Genomic DNA, 18,909 nt, shown 5'->3' with positions numbered 1-18,909 from the left:
TATTGTATGGGAGCATATCTTCCTCAGTGAGCAGTGAAAAAAAATATGGCTGCATTATTAAAGGTTCTCTACATGAGCAGGACTGGTAAAAATCAATCTCTCCATGTATGTAGAAAGTGCATGTAATAGAATGTCTCACAAGCTGTGGTCCAGCTAGTCCAACAATGTCTGTCTACCCATGGAAATTTGACAAATCCAGTAGTTGTTGACTCTATGAGGCTGAATGTCTCAGATGGTCTTCAATATACACCAGAATTCCAAAGGAGTAGGCTCTAAGGCTTGTAAAGCAATGAATTTGGTACCAGAGCTAAGGCAAACAGGTAAAGAAAGAGAGCTTCCTTTTTCAATATAATATATATATATATATATATATATATATATATATATATATATATGTAGCCTACTACCAGAAGGTGTGATCCAGATTAAAGACGGGTCTTATTCTTGGTTTGATTGCTTTTTGGCAGGGTTTATCTGTGTAGCCCAAAACTCTGTCTGTAGACCAGGCTAGCCTCAAACTCAGAATAATGGACTGCCTCTGCCTCTTGCATGCTGGGGTTAATGGTGTACAGTGTCACCAAGATGCTAAAGGTCGATCCCATCACCTCAAATCCCGTTTAAAGATGGGTCTTCAATTTCAAAACATTTAAGAAAAATCCCTCACAGGTGTACCCAACTCTTTGGGTTTTAGTTAATTCCAGAGTCAGTTTGACTGCCAAGAATAGCCATCACAACAGCCAAGACAGAGAAGTGAGAAAGATTTCTTACCTACAGGATGCAAGGAGAGCATGGGATTTTTTCCAAAGCAATGTTTTTTCTAAACAAGGGAAACATGGGGATTTTACTTAGGCAGTCTGGACACATTCACATAGAGTTCTGCCTATTCCTAAGCATGCTCAATTAGCAAATTCACTTCTGCACATGATCACAGTGTAAAAGCAGGGACATTTAGGGACACTCTTACCTCAAAGTCCTGCAGGAACATATATAAATTATAAAAATAATGGAAAGAAATGTCTCTGGCAAGCCAGGTGCTAGTGGTGCATGCCTTCAATCCTAGCATTTGGGAAGCAGAGGTGGGTGGTGTTATGCCCAGATATCCAGAACCCCAAAAGACCACCACAGAGACTGATTCCCATATATAAAAGCAAAGAGCCTTCATTTCCGTACCGGGGCTTGGTTTGTCTGTCCCATGAAGTGGTGAGAGCAGAGAGCCCTGAGCTCAGGTGGGGTGCGGTTTTTATCATACAGAGATTGAGGTGAGGGGATTTCCAGGGTTCAGGACCCTGTTTGGCTGACAATTGTCTAGAAGTATCTTGGTGAGAAGGAGAAATAGGTGTGTGCTAGGTTCAAGGACATCTAGTTGGAATGTTTGGGATTTAGGTACTTCCCCATCCCTGGATGGATCCCTGTGTGGTGTCAGCTTATGGCTTTTCCTGGGTCTGGGTGTTGCCTGCCAATAAGCCTATCACAGAAGCTGAGTCTGAGCCCCTAAGCCTGTCATGGCATTTCTGTGGTCAAGCTGTTTTGAGGCTTCTGTACAGTGGATCTCAGTGAGTTTGAGGCCATCCTGGTCTACAAAGTGAGATCCAGGACAACCAGGACTGTTACACAGAGTAACCCTGTCTCAAAATAACTGAAAAACAAAAAACAAAAAAAGAAAGAAAGAAGGAAAGAAAGAAAGGAAGAAAGAAAGAAAGAAAAAGAAATGTCTATGGCATGTTTATTTTGTACCACAATGTCTTAGCTAAAAATCAAGTAAATGACACTGTAAAAGTGGATTTTTTTGGAGCCTATGCTACATATCAGCCTTGATATTTGCTCTAAAAGATAGCTGTACCAGTGCCACCATACTTACAGATATAAAAGACAGAGAATGCAAATACAGAAAACATCAAGGAAAAGTCACCTAATAGCACTGTATACTCTGCTCTTAGATGAATGTTTATGATGAGCTCTATTAATCTCAGAACAAAGCTGAATTTGTCTCTGAGCAGGCTGGCTAGGAGGAAGGCCACAGATGCTTCTGTGCAAGACCAGAGGGAGCTTATTTTAACTAGATCTAGCTACTGTCTGGGGCACCACTGTAGAAAATTCCATTCACTCCTTTTTTTAAAAAAAAAGTTTAGTTATATGGTTAGCTATGATGTTGGTTCTGGAAATGGAAACTGGATTGCTTGTAACAACACCCAGTGCTCTTAACTGCTGTACCATATCTCTAGCTCCTCTCTTTTTTTTAAAATTTTCTTCTATACATTTTTAATTAAAACATATTACATCAGTTTTCCTATTATTGTCCTCCCTCCATTCCTGTCTGCATACTTCCCTTCCAACTTTCTCCCTGGTTAAGTATGTATGAATAAGTACACTGAAACATATGAATACACCCTGCTGAACCCATTTTTGTTATTTGTATATTTATGACTTATAGGCTGACCATGTTGTACTTAGAGAACTCATCCCTGACTGATAATAATTCTCTCCCCTATAGGAGAATTCTACTTTTTAATCATCATCAGGTATCTGACCCTGACTAGGCTGCCTTGTTCAGGAAAAATAATCAAGAAGAGAACGTTTGGATTGGAAAATACTTTACCAGTTAAGAGTACTGAAGGAGCTTCCAGAGCACCTACCTTCCATTCCCAGTACATCTAAATGCTCCCTACTGTCTGTAACTCCAGTTCCAGTGGTTCTAACACCATCTCCTGGCCTTCATAGTCACCAGCCATGAATTGGGTCCAAAGATAGGCATAGAGGAAAAAAAACCCATACACATAAAATTATGACTGAAATTAGATATATAAAAAAAGCCATAACAAAAATCCATAAAAAGAGATGACTTGCACCATAAAGCTTATTTTTCAACCTCTGTGTGGTAGTGCATTCTTTAAATACAATTATTCTTAGTAATTTTTATGTGTGTTGTTCTTTTGACTAGATGTGTGTCTGTGCACCATGTGCATACAGTACCCATGGAGGCCAGAAAAGGGCACTTAATCCTCTGGGACTGGATCATAAACTGGCATGAGCTACCACATACATGCTGGGAAATGAACCATCGATCTTCTGGAAGAACAGCCAGTGCTCTTAACTTCTGAGACAACTCTCTATCCCCAGAACAAGGACTTTGAAAGCATCCCTTTATTATTTTTCTGAATTTCTTAGTGTCTGTTTTAATGATTCCTTGTTCATTTTTCATCTCTTCGTTCAGTTTATTGGGCAAATGTCTGTTTATCTTCATAAAGAATCCCAGCACTCAGAAGGAAGAGATAGGTGAACCTCTGTAAGTTTGAGGTCAGTCTGGTATACAAAGTTAGTTCCAGGACAGGCTCCAAAGCTACACAGAGAGACCCTATCTTGGAAAACAAAACAAAACAAAACAAAACAAAACAAAACAAACGAAACAAAAAAAAATCTCTTACACTCATTACTTCTTTTTCTTGTTTTATTTGTTTCTATTTCATTAATCTCTGGGCAGGTGTGCTGTGGGATGGTCTGTATGTCAAATTGCTCTGATTGGTCAATAAATAAAACACTGATTGGCCAGTGGTCAAGCAAGAAGTATAGGAGGGACTAACAGAGAGGAGAACTGAGAGAATTCTGGGACGTGGAAGGCTGAGGAGGGAGACTGCCAGCCGCCGCCGCCGCCATGACAAGCAGCATGTGAAGATGCCAGTAAGCCTCAAGCCATGTGGCAAGGTATAGATTTATAGAAATGGATTAATTTAAGATATAAGAACTAGATAGCTAGAAGCCTGAGCCATTAGGCCAAACAGTTTAAATAATATAAGCGTCTGCGTGTTTATTTTATAACTAGGCTGTCAGACTGCCGGGACTTGGTGGGAGCTGGAGAGAAATTTTCCAGCCACATAGGTGGACTTCCTTCTTTGATTGTGTGTCTAATGTCATATTCTAGACTGTTTGACAAAAGGCCAATGCCAGAGCTGTGTGGCCAGAACTAGGCCAGGTAAAGCTGGTACATGAGCTGCTTGACTGGACTCTCACCAGTGAAGCCAATGTGAGCCAGGGTGCCGAGCTATGCTTGTGGATGTGGATATGGCTGAGGGGGGAAGTGGGAGTAAGGGAGAAACTCATCAGCTGAAGTCAGAACATTAGGGTCCAGAGTAGGTCTATGGGTGTTGAGATGGCCGCTCTGGGTGTGGATCATTCACTTCTTAATGATAGGCCAGTAATTGTGAGTAGCTAAGCATTCATGAAGACAGGTAATTATTAAATGATTAATAGTGTCTATTTTTGTCCATGACAATATCTGGTTATTACTAAAAGAAAGGGAGTGGTTCAAAGACATGTACCCCCAAACAACACAAGAATGAGAATGTGACCAAGAAAATGTATATTCTATCTTTCCTATAGGCAGAAAATAGCTCAAGATCAAGAAAAAGCTAAATGTGACAGTGAATATACAACTGTCCATTTCCAGCCTCCCTCTGAGGACTCAGATGAGGAAAAATGGGCCCAGCTGGTTGCAACACAGTATTCACTTTCATTCAATCTTTACCTCTTTACTTCTTTACATGCAATCTTTACTTCTCTCGGGGCAAGATTAAAGGAGAGGATGAAACAATGTACTGAAAACTCTGAGCCTGATGCTTCTGATAAAGAACTACTACCTAGAACTTCTGGAGGAAGAACACACTCAATGGTAAGTAGCTCCCACTAATTTAACAGGTGCTCTATTTCAGGATGAGGGGAAAGATGAATGTAGAAGTTCTCTCTGTGGTACTGCAGAGAGTTCCCAGACAAAAGAACTCAGCCTTGGACATACCCTAGCATTTCCTTGTTCTCTTAGTCACGGGAATACTCTTGTTAGTCATTGCCTAAGCTTTACGGGCAAATCACTTAAACTATAAAAATAATACACCTTAAATCTGCAGTGGTTTAAACACAAATGAGAATCCTAGCACTGACACAAAAATAAATGCTAATAACCACAACAGTAGTAGTGAGGGAACTGGGAGTCGATACAGTTGAAATGATATCTGATGCATGTAAACCAAAGTACAAGCATTTGGAGGTTTAGACGTATGCCTAAAACTAGTAGAGCCAAAGTACAGTCATTTATGCACTTCAAAGAAATTATTTTATTTAATGGAAATAAAAAGACACCATATTTATATAGTTAAAGATATATTTATGAAGACAATTGAATTCTTGGGTTTTTCTCTATCCTGCTTTTATTTTAAATGTTGCAGAAATTTGTCTAGAGTTAAATTTCTTTTTTAAGTTCATTGAGAATTTAACACAATGTATTGTGATCACATTCATCCCACAGTTCCTCACAGGTTACTCCCCCCTCCTACTCTTCCAATTTTGTGTCCTCAGGGTTTTCTCTAAATTCCACCGAGTCAGATTCGTGTTGCCATCTATTAGAGCATGGTCCACCTCCTAGAGGCTACATAAACCTTAAAAACAAAAAAACCACCTCTCCCTCTCCCAGCAGCAATTATTACCAATAGCTGCTCAGTAGGGCTGGGACTTCAGGTTCACATCCCCTCTTCATGAAGGCTTTTACACATGTTTTATTAACTATTGTGGAGTTCATATGTGCACCTACCCTGTTTTGCCCAGAAAACACTGCTTCCTTGCAGTTATCCACAACTTCTGGCTTTTACAGTCTTTCTATCCCATCTTCTGCAATGATGCCTGAGACTTAGGAGAGGGTAGGAGACTCATATTTCATTTAGGGTTGAGCATTCTGCAGAAACAAATTGTGGGTCTCTGTCAGTCACCATCTGCTAAAAAAAAAAAAAAGCTTCTCTGATGAAAGTTAATAGAGGCACCAATCTATGGGCTTAATGAAAGAGATAGGTAAGTCATTAGGACTCAGTTTATTGCTGACCTCCATGGGTATTCAAAATGAAACATGCACATCTACATATTCAAAGCTTATATCTACAAATGAGAGAAAACTTGCAATATTATCTCTCTGGGTCTTGGTTGCCTGACTTGGTATGACAATTTCCAGCTTCATCTCTTGTATAATATTAGAGGGACCAGCCTTAATATTATACATCCCAGGGGCTCAGGAGAGAGAACTACTAACAGCGAGGCCTATTTTCAGGAAATAGAATCTCAGCACACCGAGCTCTATAGTCCACTTGCTTTAATTCCTCTGGCATAACATCCTTTATACCCAGCTTCAATTCTTTTCTCATGTCTAGCTCCTTCCTTGGCTGATTTCTCTCTATATTTATCTACTGCTTCCTCTAAGTTCTATCCTAATTCTTTTGTCTTAACTCTGCCTCATCTAGGTCCTTTTCATCTTGTTCTTACCCAGCTAGTACTTCCCCATCTGACTCTTCCTCATCTTCCATCTCGTTCCTCTGGTGCTCTCTTCTAGCCCTTCACTCTAATTCTTCTCCATCTCAGTTTGTTCCTCTCAAGTTCTTACCCATCTAGTTCTTCCATTCTCTTTTCTCTTCTCTGTCCCACGTGCCCTGGAAGTCCTGGTATATAAAGCCAGGCTTCCAGGGTCAAACGGAGGGGTGATAAGAATCACATAGAGAGTCAATAACCATTAATTATCATTTGCAACCCCAAAGGGAAGTGACCAATGGGGAAATGAATTAACTAAAGGCTAAATTCGGGTAATATCTAAGAAAAGGGCTCTTATGTGCTCAACTATAATCTTAAACGTGATTGGTAGAAAATGTTAAGAATCTATAAGTTACTAGGTCAATGGGAGAAAAATAAAACTGTCTTCTTTTTTCCTGTGGCTCCTATCTGTCCAAGCTATCTGCCGTTTTTTCTGCAGGGTGGGGGAAAGTGTGCTCAGTCGCTAGGCAACCTGTGTACAGCTAGATGCCTCTGGTGATAGTTAAAGGGAGATCTGGAACTAGAGGTAAGGTTTGGGTAAGGAGGAAGTAAGGCTTAATTGGCACATCCGCCAAGCCTTCTCAAACAGGTAGCCTGATGGTTAAGTCTGTTCTTAGAGAATACAGAGGTATCTCTGATAAAGTATTCTCCTCCATCTGGGGATGGACCTGGCCGGATGCTGCTAATGATGATAATTACAGGGAGGCTTGAACTGGGGTTCTGGCTGAGCATAGCTGTCAGCACAGAAGGTTATCTAAATATCCCTAGAAGTGGTTAGGTAAGGAGTTAGCGGTCTATAAAGTTAGTAAGGCTGTAAGAAAGGAGGGTCCAGGCTGAATTGTGTAAAGCTATTACTTAACGTCCACCTGACCTAGGTGGTATCTCCTTGTGGAATTTACCTTAAATCAGGAGACTTGCGTGTGGACTGTTATTACTGCTAGTCCTTGAAAGTGGCCAAGAGAGATATCTGATTCCAGAGAAAGCCTTTCCTGAGGCAGTTCTCCAAATGCCTGGAATGTGTATGTCCAAATAGTGATCAGTCCACACTGTTAGCCCTTCTTGGGGAAAAGTCAATTGGGAAAACTATGAAGGCACACATGACTTTCATAACAGAATACAGCTGATATATAACAACCCAAGTAACACCAAAAACTCCTTGGGATTTGGCTTCCTCTGGAGGAATTCCCTGATTCCTCCAGATAGTGACTTTGCCATAACCAGTTGAGTTCTTATAATATATTCCTGCGGCCCGCAGCATTCATCCCTTTACCTGTGGATTTTGCCTTAATTTCCTTATTAACTGAATAAAATTCCATTGTGTAAGTGCGCCACATATTTTTTTTTTTTTTTGTGACAGGGTTTCTCTCTGTAGTTTTGGTGCCTCTCCTGGATCTCACTTTGTAGACCAGGTTGGCCTCAAACTCACAGACATTTGCTTGCTTCTGCCTCCTGTGTGCTGGGATTAAAGGCATGTGCCACTGGCACCTGGCAGAACAGTTTTTTTTATTTTTGCATATTACAATATAAAGCATATTACAGGTATACCACACACTCCCTCAGGACAAACAGCTATAGAAAGATCAAATTGCACTTTAAAAGAAATGCCAAATAAGCAGAAAGTGGTAATAAAGACCCCCAGAGATAGACTGCATAGTATCTTATTAACTGTAAATTTTCTAAATGCTAATAAGAAAGAAACAACAGCTGTGGAGAAACACTGAACAATAGAAAAAATAACTACTGAATTAAATCAGCCTATGAACATTAAGGATGTATTGACCTCAGAGTGGAAACTGGATTATGTGTTATAAGTTTTACTTTTCTTTCCACAAGAGAAGAAAAGCTATGGATACCATCAAAATTAATAAAGATTCAATTCTAACTGGAGAGACCTTGTGATTAGGAGAAGTGATTGTTCATCAACTGATGTGGTGATTCAACATGTCAAAAGGAAAAACTCTCCAACTTAGTGTCGGGGCAGGGCCCTGCTTTTGTCTTTACAGGGGAAAAAAATCTATCTTAATGATATCAAAAACCTTTAGACAGAGAGATATCTAAAAAAAAGAGGGAGAACTAAAGTCTCTGAGAGGATGTAAGGCCCCCAACAGTGATTATACGTGGATCGCTATAAAGCCATTAGGCCAATAACACCATCCAAAGATTGATTTTGGAAAAACAAACTGCTCAAGACAATTCTAAGATGCTAGCTGAAATGGTCCACCCTCTTCAACCAGAACTTCAGAATTTCGGCTTTACCCATTACTCAGGGACAGGCTACAAATGTTGCAGCTAGTTCTAAAAAGACTTAACCATTGTTTCAGTCCTTACAGTGTCCCATAGAGAGAGATACCACTGTCCCCCCAAACAACAGGAAATAATTCTAAGAAAATGACACCCACTTTCCCAATTGATGGGGAGGGTGGTTTGGGTTTTTTTCTCTAAGTTATGTATAATTGTCATCTGTAGGGGGTTGATAACAAGTTGTTACAGGGTTTGGGGCAGAACAGTAGAGATTAAATTCAAGGATCTTGTTTGGAATAGAAAAAAATGGGACAGGAATGATAGGACCAAAAAGTAGACTATCAGTTTTAAATAATATACATTGATATGGAATCTTGTATATTGATATAAATTCAAAATTATTTTTGTTATACTGTATATATATATATATTTATATTTCTGTCCAAGATACTTTTGTATATTGACAAAAATTCAAAATTATTTGGTTATATTGTATATATGTTTCTTCTTCCATTTAAGATATTTTTGTATCTTTAATTTTGTAAAATTAATTTTGTTATACTGTATCTTTCTGCTTCTGTTTAGGATAATTTTGTAGATTGATGCAAATTAAGGTTAGTTTGTCATTGCATTTTACATTTCTACCTCTGGTTATATTTTTGTATATTGTCACAATTGCGAAGTTATTACCTTTATACAATACCCCTATTTCTATTTTTAGCATAAAGTATTACCTCTGCAGCTTGTTTATTTTTATATGTAAAGCTTTAGTTCTTAAAGTATAAAATAAAAATAAAAATTACAGGTTAATAGTAACCCATGTTTGTCAAATTTATTGTCATGTTAGTTAGATTTTCTAGGCATGCAGAGAGATATATTCGCAAATAGATAGGTGGTTTTCAAACACTTCAAAGACCTACAGAATATGTCATTTAAAATGTTTTAATAACTTAGAATTCTTTGAACATGAGACATGTCTTCTCTTAGTAGCATGGATCTACTCCTGAGAAGATGATGGGCACCAAAGACACTCCTTATGGAGTGTGGGGCATTTACCCACCAACCCCACAGCTCCCAGAGTTTTCCTGAGTGCGAGCAGCAGGAAATATTAGATAGAAGGATTTATTGCAGAGAATCTTGCGGAGATAAACAGATAGAAAATAAAGGATAGCCTCGAGAGGGCCTGGAACATTTTCCAACAGGCCTTGACTGTCTCTGCCCCAGGGTTTTTATAGAGACGCCAAGGGGTGGAGCAAAAGACCTCCTCCCCCAGCACAGCCAAGTGCAGACCACCTCAGACACCTGCACTCAGGCCTGTGGTCCTAATCATCCTCTATGGGGACCTGCTGAGTAAAGCCACGAGGAACCCGAGAATGGGCTCCCACAGGTCCCCCTTTCTTAATATATAAAAAATAACTATTAATGGCTTACAGCAATCTCCATAGCTGTTACACCTCCCAGTATGGGAGTAGAGGATGATAAAAATAGCGTTTCTCTTTTGAATTAGGTCCAAGGTGACTACAGCAGTCTTAGCTGCCTCAAGCCCTTTCTAAACCAAAAACTCTTAAGGCGACTACAAACTTAAAGAATCCCTTAGCTTCATCATTACCATTAACAGGTTAACATAAATATTGCTATACATAGTCACAGTTCTCTCAATCTTACAACTCAAAGCAAACTCTTAACAGAACCATTTGAATTAGCATATATGGTGCTAAATATAGTTAACAATTTTCTCCGTCTTATAACTTTAACTCAATTTGAATTTTCTTGCTAACAGAACATAAGAAAAACTTCGATGTATTCACATCAAACTTAAATATTTCCTTAACTCCACAAAACCAGGGTGCATTAATATCAATAGGTTTCTGCAAACATAATTCAATCTCATAACTCCTCCTTTTCTTTATAATTTTTTAAACAAAATCTCAAACCTAGTTAGAGGAACCCAAACTTATACAATTCCTACAAACCCTTATTGAAAAGCAATATTTTCAATCTAACCATTAACACTTTGAAAACTTTTAGTAAAACATCCAAAAGCAGTTCCTTAATAAAACTCTTTACACACATTAAAAGTAGTCTCTTAGTATACCCTATTTGCATTTCTTACTAACAAAACATGACATTAATCCACTCAAAGAAAATATTTTTTAAATTAAATAGACTAAGGAATATTAACTCTCCCTTTTCTTTATAATTTTTAAGCAAAATCTCAAGCCTAGTTATAAAACCCAAACTTTTCCATTTAGTTCCATTTGCAACACAAAACTAGTTCCAAAAATAATTCCATGTTTACATGAACAGTTCCACAAAACAATTGCATTTTTAAACACAGAACAATACATGAAGCACCAGCATATATGCATACACAAAACTGCATCTTGAGTCAAGGTAGAAACAATAAATTTCTTCATTTAAACAGTTCCATTTTTAACACAAATAATTCCAGAAAATAGTTCCCAGGTCATTACTATAAGTAAACTTAAAATTGTCCCATTGCAATGAAATCTCTATTGTTCATTTCATTTCTTAGGTCCCAAAATTCAAATGATAAATTCTGGTACTAGCCTTCCAAGTATGAAGAAATCCATAACCAAAATCTTTTTGTAGTTTTTATCTCATTTTAAGTTCAAAAAGTTCAAACAAGAAATAAATTCTGGTATCAGGCTTTCACTTCCAAATATGAAGAGATGTTTTACAACCAAAACTTTTTGCAGTTAACAATTTTAATTCAAACAAGTGTCTCTGCAACTTTTGTTCTCACAGAGAGAGATCTTTTTAGGTACAGTAGTATTCTAAACCGCACTGTTTTTAATGTTAGCTCAGGTTTTTCTGTGTTGTGTTGATTTTCCACAGATCTCAGCTGTGGATGCCTTGTTGTGCTGGTTCTGGCGTCCACCATTCTTAGCTTCTTAGTGGCTTCTGGAACTTTTGAAACCATTCAGATTGCCTGCTTTGCAGTCTGTTAGGACACTAACTTCTGTATGTCTCAGGTTCTTTCACCATATACATTAAGAATAGACTCACACTTAACATTTACACTTTACAAACTCACATATAACATTTTTTGCCTTGCAAAGCTTTTAGACTCACATTCAACATTTACATTTTACAAACTCATATATAACGTATTAACATCTACTTATTTATACTCCTTAAGGAAACTAATAGAACTACTTCAGCAAATATATTTCTTATTACTTCTTATATACTTCTTATCTTATTTCTTATTTAAACTTACATTTACAACTAGTATCTTTACTTATTACAAGCTTATTACTACATGTCTTAAGACTACCTTAGATACTTCTTGCAAGCTTAAATTCTTAAAGGAACTCTATAGATCTATTTTACAAACTTACATAGGGCTACCACTAGCATATATTTAACTTAGCAAACACCTAAAGATTTCTTAACACAGATCTAACAAGAGAATTTTTTCTACATATCGTATTTTCATCTTTTTCTACTTCTTACTCTTAATTATTATCACTATCTCTATTAGAAAGATTCTTAACTAGACAGGAAGTACGTACATCATTTCTAAAGTTTAGAGTTTATAGTCAGCTTTGTTATAAAGCACTGGGATTTAATGAGTGTTGTTATAGAATTGTGATAGTTGTTGCTAGGGGACTATAACCTTCCCGGGATGATGCCACACTCCAAAGTTGTCAGTTCTCTCAGCCATTCCAGGACTGGCAGAGGTGTACTGTCAGCGGTAGACGGTTTTTAACTAGAGGCTGTCCCTTCACCCAAATTCATAATGGCTCCCCTAAGTGCTTCAATTCAGACAAATGTTTCTATTACAACAGTACTTTTGGTTCGTTCTACCAAAAAACTTCACCTCATGCTGAGGGTGAAATTATTGTATTTAGCTGCTGTAAAGCTCTTCACCAAGTACTGCACAGCTATTAGGTGATATAAAGTATTTTTCTAAAGGAGCTAGTAAAGCCAAAAGCGGCACAGCTCTGAACTCTATTTTCCTCACTGTTTGCATTAACCAGTGACAAAACCTCAGAAACACTAATGGAACCACTTTCATTCTGGTTCCTTTATAGGAAGCTCACCTTCCTTAGTTCCACACTCCTTAGGAAACGCTCTGGTAACCACCGAGCTTCATTCTCCTCTTGTGAAAAGACACAAACATGTCCTTGACCCCATATTAAAACAGGATCAGGACCCTTCCATAATCCCGAACAGGGTTCTTTCCATTTCACTTGAGCAAAAGTCACTTGGGTGCCACTGTGCCAAAATCTATCTGTGGCATACTGATCACGGACATCCATATTCAAAAAGTTCAGAATGAAAAGAGCATGATTTAATGTATTATGTGGAGATTGAGGGTAAATTTTTTCCTTTTTTATTTTTAATTTTAGAAGTTGTATTTTAAGACTGCTATGAGCCCTTTCCACAATACCTTGTCCCTGAGGATTATAAGGAATACCTGTTTTATGTATGATTTCCCATTGGGTACAAAATTGTTGAAATGCCTTACTACTATATCCAGAACCATTATCAGTTTTAATAATTTTTGGCATACCCATATATGAAAAACACTTCAAGCAGTGCATAATTACATGTTTTGTAGCTTCTCCAGGTTATGCACTAGCCATTAACAATCCTGAATAAGTGTCAATGGTCACATGTACATATCTTAATTTGCCAAATTCTGCAATATGCGTAACATTCATTTGCCATAGATGATTGGGAAGAAGACCTCGAGGGTTTACCCCTAAGTGAGGGACAGGAAAATATTTTGGACATTCCCCACATCGTTTAACTATTTGACGAGCTGCAATTTTTGGTAAGATTGAATTGCTTTCTTAAGCTTTTGCTATTTTGATAAGGAGGAGCGTGTGACTGTTGAGCCATTTCCACTTTGGATAATGCTACTATCTTTGTTAACTTATCAGCCATTGCATTACTCAGCTAAAGGACCTACGGTAAGATTGGAGTGAGCTCTAATATGGCCCACAAAGCATGGCAGCTTTCTTTTGTGAATAGCGTCTTGAATTTGTTGAAACATTTTGACTTGGTTGTTGTTAGTCCCAATATTTTCACCAAAACTGTTACTATTCAAAGGAGTAAAAAACATAGATGTTCTTTCATGAAACATATCCTTCATTAGCTTACTCTGAGAAAAAGCATTTTCAGGATTTTGTATTTTCACTTCATTAGCTTTAATTCCTGATGTTATTAGCAGCTGTGATATTTAACATTGATTTTTTTTATAAGGAACTAGGTAAAGCAACTCTTTGTAAGACAGCTGGATTTTCTGAAGTTTGTTCCAGTCTATAAAGCAGTCATTTCTTTTTGAATGCCTGTTTCCTTGTCTCCTTATTAGATTTGCAAAGGAATTACTCATTGCAGGCAGTTTGTTCAAAAGGCAAAGAACTTTTTTAATTTCAACATAAGTTTCTTCATATCTAAGACAACATTCAGTGTATAAACTGCTTTCCCTTGTTTTAAAGATTATAAAGTGGCTTGTTTGCTCTTATAGGTAGCTTTTTGTCATCCAACTACCGTAAAAATTTGCACAGCTATTAGGGTAAATAAGGCATTTTACCAATGGAGTCGCAAACCAGGAAGCAGCTAGTTCTGTATCCTTTAAATTTTTCATTGGAACTGACACTTAAATTATTAGACAATTTTCCTCCTTATTCTTTTAAAAGCTGTATTTTAAGTTTACCATGAACGTATTTTCGAGCTGACAAAAGTGTTTCAGGGCAATGTCGCCATCTTTAGTGGAAAAACTGCCTTTCCCAGAATGCATTTCCCTTATATCAGTCCAAATATTAGTCCCTTATCAGTCATTTTCCATAGTTTTTTTGAGTCTGAGAGTCAACTTCTAAGTTCTTTTTTACCAGACTTGCTTACAAATTCTTGCCTGGGAGGTTTGAACAAAGTTTTTGCTTTTGCAACGGGAGATTTGAACAAGGATTTTACATTTTCAATTATGGGACATTGGGAGATTTCTGATCTCTCCTTCATTTGACACTGGCCCAGGATCAGAACCACACCTGCCTCCTTAGCCAGCATTGAGGCTGGCATTTCTGATAGCAACTTTTCTTAGGGCTTGTGTTTGTCTTAGCCAGTCAGTGAAAAACAAACACTTACAACAGCTTTTCCATAGCTCTTTCAGAGAGATTTTCTCCCACTGATTTTATTTTTATTTTGCTTATTCCTTTCCCTCCAGATGCAGAGCTTCAGATATCTCAGGCTGCTCTGTTCCTCTGCTAGCTGCCTTTGGAGGTAGGGGCTTTTTTTTTCTCCCCCCAAATCTGCCTCAAATTCTAGCAGCTTTTTCAGGTCATATGTTTTCTGGGGAGGATTATGTCCCATCTCTGTTTCTTCAGAGTCTTTCTCCCAGACAGTTCCCAGTTTGGTCTCAATTTATCCTGTCTACCCCAGAAACATTTCCCAATGTCACAGTGACAGCTCTTTTGCTTCTGAAGGTAGGGGCTTTAGTCCGTTTCTGTTTTCGGGGTCTGTGTGGTTTGCGTACAGACTGAAAATCTAACAAGGGAGGTTTTTGCCATTTCTAAACTCCCATTAGGACAGGTGTTTTGCCTCATCAGGCCTTCACCTGGCCCAGTCCCCCAGTGGGTTGTGTTTGCTTGTCTGGGTGCTCAAGGACAGAGCTTATGCCAGAGGCAATCACCCCTCAGGGCTACACTCCCTCATCTCAGTGGGAGTCAGTTGAAACAAAGCTTTTCTCAAAGAGATGCTTTCTCTGATAGAAAAGAAAGCTTTACTCCTGGATAGTTCTGTTCTGCCCTGGCTGGGCTCTTTCACCAGACAGCGTTGACTCAGCAGCACAACTGCTTCAGACACAGTTCAGCTTTACTGTTTTCCCAGAAAGGTCCTTACTCTGATAGGAAAGCTTTTCTCAGGTTTCTTTTTGCAGCTGTGGACCTATCAACCCAGGACTTATAGGAAAGTGGACAACTGTGCCCTTCCCACCGGCTTTAGCTTTGGTTGTTCATTAGCAATCTTCTCCTGGGTCCTGTAGTGGGTAGCCATTCCAGCTTTGATCTGAAAGTTCCAACCCCCATTGAGACTTCGGCAACTGTCACGCCTACAAGGCGGGGCCAAGGGAGGCGCCTGGAGACTCGAGATCTAGATGGCCCTGCTCTCTCTGGTCCGGGACCCTGGACGGTGGAGGTGGGCGAAGCAGAGCTCCAGAGAACACCGCTGGACTGTGATACACTTTCCCCAGATCCCCGAGACCTATCTAGCCCTTAATTTGTAAGTTACGCCATTAAATAAATCTCCTTTTAACTACGTGGAGTGGCCTTAATAATTTCACCAATAGGGTCCTGCACCTTCCTGCCTTAGCTCTGTGCTCCAGGAAGTTTACAACTTCAGGAACCCTAGTATCCCCGAAATGCATTTCAACTTAGAGACGCTGGCCAGTCGCCTCTGGGTTTTTTGTCAGAAGGGAGGATACAAAGCTGACAGTTTGCACTGATTCAGGGGATATTTGCATTAGGACGATTAGGAGCACCTTTTCAAAGATGCTCACTCAGAAACAAAACCCTTGATGCCTCAGCTAGGCTGTAACTGAAAAGCTTGGCTTTTTTGCTTTTCTCAGGTAAAGTTTCCTGCCCTTTTGGGCTCTCTGTAGCTCTTTACCCGCACTCTCCCAAGTGTTTCCCTTGGGGACTTTGACCCACTGTCTTTTACTAGCTTGAAGAGACAGAGCTTAGAAGAGGTTTTTAGGAACTTGTCCCTGCCTCCTGCATTGCAGGGAGGATTTTTAAAGCTTGAAAAAGAACTTAGAGAGGTTTTGCTCTCTTAAGAGTTTTGTTGTTTTCCCTTAGAGCTAATCACAAGTGGTCCCCATACTAATATCTTCAGGTGATTCTAATTTTTGCCCTTTTGAGAAAGTTAAAGGCTTTAGTTTTTAAGTTTAAGAGCTTTTGAGAAAGATTAAAGCTTTTTAGAGAGATTTCTGCCCCCCCCCCCGAAATTTTCCAAGAAAAGCTTTATAGTTTAAGAGAAAGATTTTTTTCCCCAGGAGAAAGACCAACTTTTCCCAAAACTTCCCAATTTTAAACTTTGACTTCTTACACCCCCATTTTTGCCTCAGGGAGAAAACACTTTCTCCTGCTGCTTGGACTTAGCATTTCTGCTGTTTCCATAGGAAACTTTTTCTTCCCCATAAGCAAAGAGAAGAGCTTTTTTACTCCCCGTAAAGCCCAAAAAAAGAATTTTTTCCCAGTTTGCGTTTATAACCCCCAAAGTTAGAAAATTGGAGAGTTTTTCTGTCTAGTTGCCTTATTTTTTTCTACACGATCTTATGCTTCTAAGTGTTTCTTACACTATATTACTACCCTATACCTTATACTTATTTTTCACAGATAGAAATTGAGAAAGGGATAGAAGATAGAAAATTTTGACAGAAGAGAATTGCGCTGCAGCATCGGACATCCTTCCAGTCCACTTTCCTTTTTTCTCGAGGATAAAACTCCTGCCCCTCAATATTATATATAATAAAATATATATTTTCCATAACACTGGCATGCCTTTCCACTGGCAGGGCTGACTCAGCACTTTTACCAAAAATTCTGTAGTAAAACTATTATTTTCCTTTATCTTTAGTCCCTATTACTTTTTCTTTAGTCCCTGTTCATTTGTCTTTAGTCCCCCCTTTTTTAGCCCCCCCTTTTTTCTTTAGTCCCTGTTCAGGCACCATTCTGTGGGGGCGTTTACCCACCAACCCCACAGCTCCCAGAGTTTTCTTGAGTGCGAGCAGCAGGAAATATTAGATAGAAGGATTTATTGTGTTGAATATTGTGGAGATAAACAGAGAGAAAATAAAGGATAGCCTCGAGAGGGCCTGGAGCCTTTTCCAAAGGACCCTGTCTCTGTCTCAGGGTTTTTATAGGGATGCTAAGGGGTGGAGCAAAAGACCTCCTCCCCCAGCACAGCCAAGTGCAGACCATCTCAGACACCTGCACTCAGGCCTGTGGTCCTAATCATCCTCTGTGTGGACCTGCTGGGTAAAGCCACGAGGAACCTGAGAAGGGGCTCCCACAATGGAGTTTGTTTTACTATTGGCCTATTGGGCAAGAAACTACCCTTGCCTTGATTGCTGACAGTAACCATGCTGTCCAATCTGGACAACCAGGACACAAAGAAAAGAGACTGCCAGTTTGCCAAGACAGGGTGAGACAGTCATTCAAATTTTCCTGCTTCTGAAATAGGTCTGTCAGATATTCTAGGCTTATAAACCAAAGTTGGATGTCCATTACCAAGAAACCTTGAGTGACTATCCAGGCAGCCAGGTGTTTCTGTCATTGCTTGTATTTTTTGGAAGTCCCTTGCTTGCACTTCCTGCTTATTCAGGTCTTTGAAGGGGTTGAAGACTAAATAGATACAATTACAATCCTCCTAAGTCTTAGACATGGACGGATTAGGTACAAAACTTAGATTCTTCAGGAGAGGACAAGTATTGGAATAATCTCTTAAAATTGTCTATTATCTATGGTCTGGACATCTAGAATTTACTTCTTTATAATTTTTCTTGTTATATGTAGTTTCAAATTTTGTTAACATTATTACTTTTCGATTCCTCTGAACAACACATATTAATCATTTTTATTGTATATATTTATTTATTATGTTAGGATTAGAACATTTCTTTTTATTTTAGACAAAAAAGTGGAAATGTACTAATTCCATCATTCAGACCAATGACCATTGGGAGCAGTTTGGTCCTATGGACATGGTTTTCTCTGAAGATACATGACCCTTTAAGAATACATGAGAAAAGAAAACAAACAAAAAAAAGAATTCATGAGAGGGGAGTTTGCACTCTCTCTCTCTCTCTTTCTGGCTGGTTGTAGCAGGAGGGAGCAGCAGAGAAGCATGGATGGCAGTTGGGCTCTGTCTCCCCTGGGAGGATCAGCAGCACAGCATCAACTGAATCAGCAGCAGTATCTCAGCTCTATTCACTGTCATGAGTGTACCTATTTGTTCTCCTGTCAATAATCTTAATTTTATGCTAGAATTCAGTCTCCCATTATTGCCCCACTAAAATATAGATTGTATTTGCCAGTATATCAATAAAAGATTGCCACTGGGTCATTTCTAGAGCATAGCTACTTCTTTTCCATCTTTGAATGGCTCTCAGAAACCATCTTTTTATCTCAACTGAATAGCTCTAGAAGAAACCACTAGTACCCTAACATGTAGGATTCAGAGTTGGGAGTTTAAGAATAATCCTTTTTGGACTAGATTCCAACTCGTGAGTCACCAAGACCTCAACATGCACTGAGAGACTAAGTTGAACCAGAGTAGGCTGCAGAGAAAGAAAAAAGGTTA

Source organism: Peromyscus eremicus, chromosome 2 (assembly GCF_949786415.1).
Source record: "Peromyscus eremicus chromosome 2, PerEre_H2_v1, whole genome shotgun sequence".
NCBI classification, from domain to species: Eukaryota; Metazoa; Chordata; class Mammalia; order Rodentia; family Cricetidae; genus Peromyscus; species Peromyscus eremicus.
Note: the sequence above shows the minus strand (reverse complement) of the source record.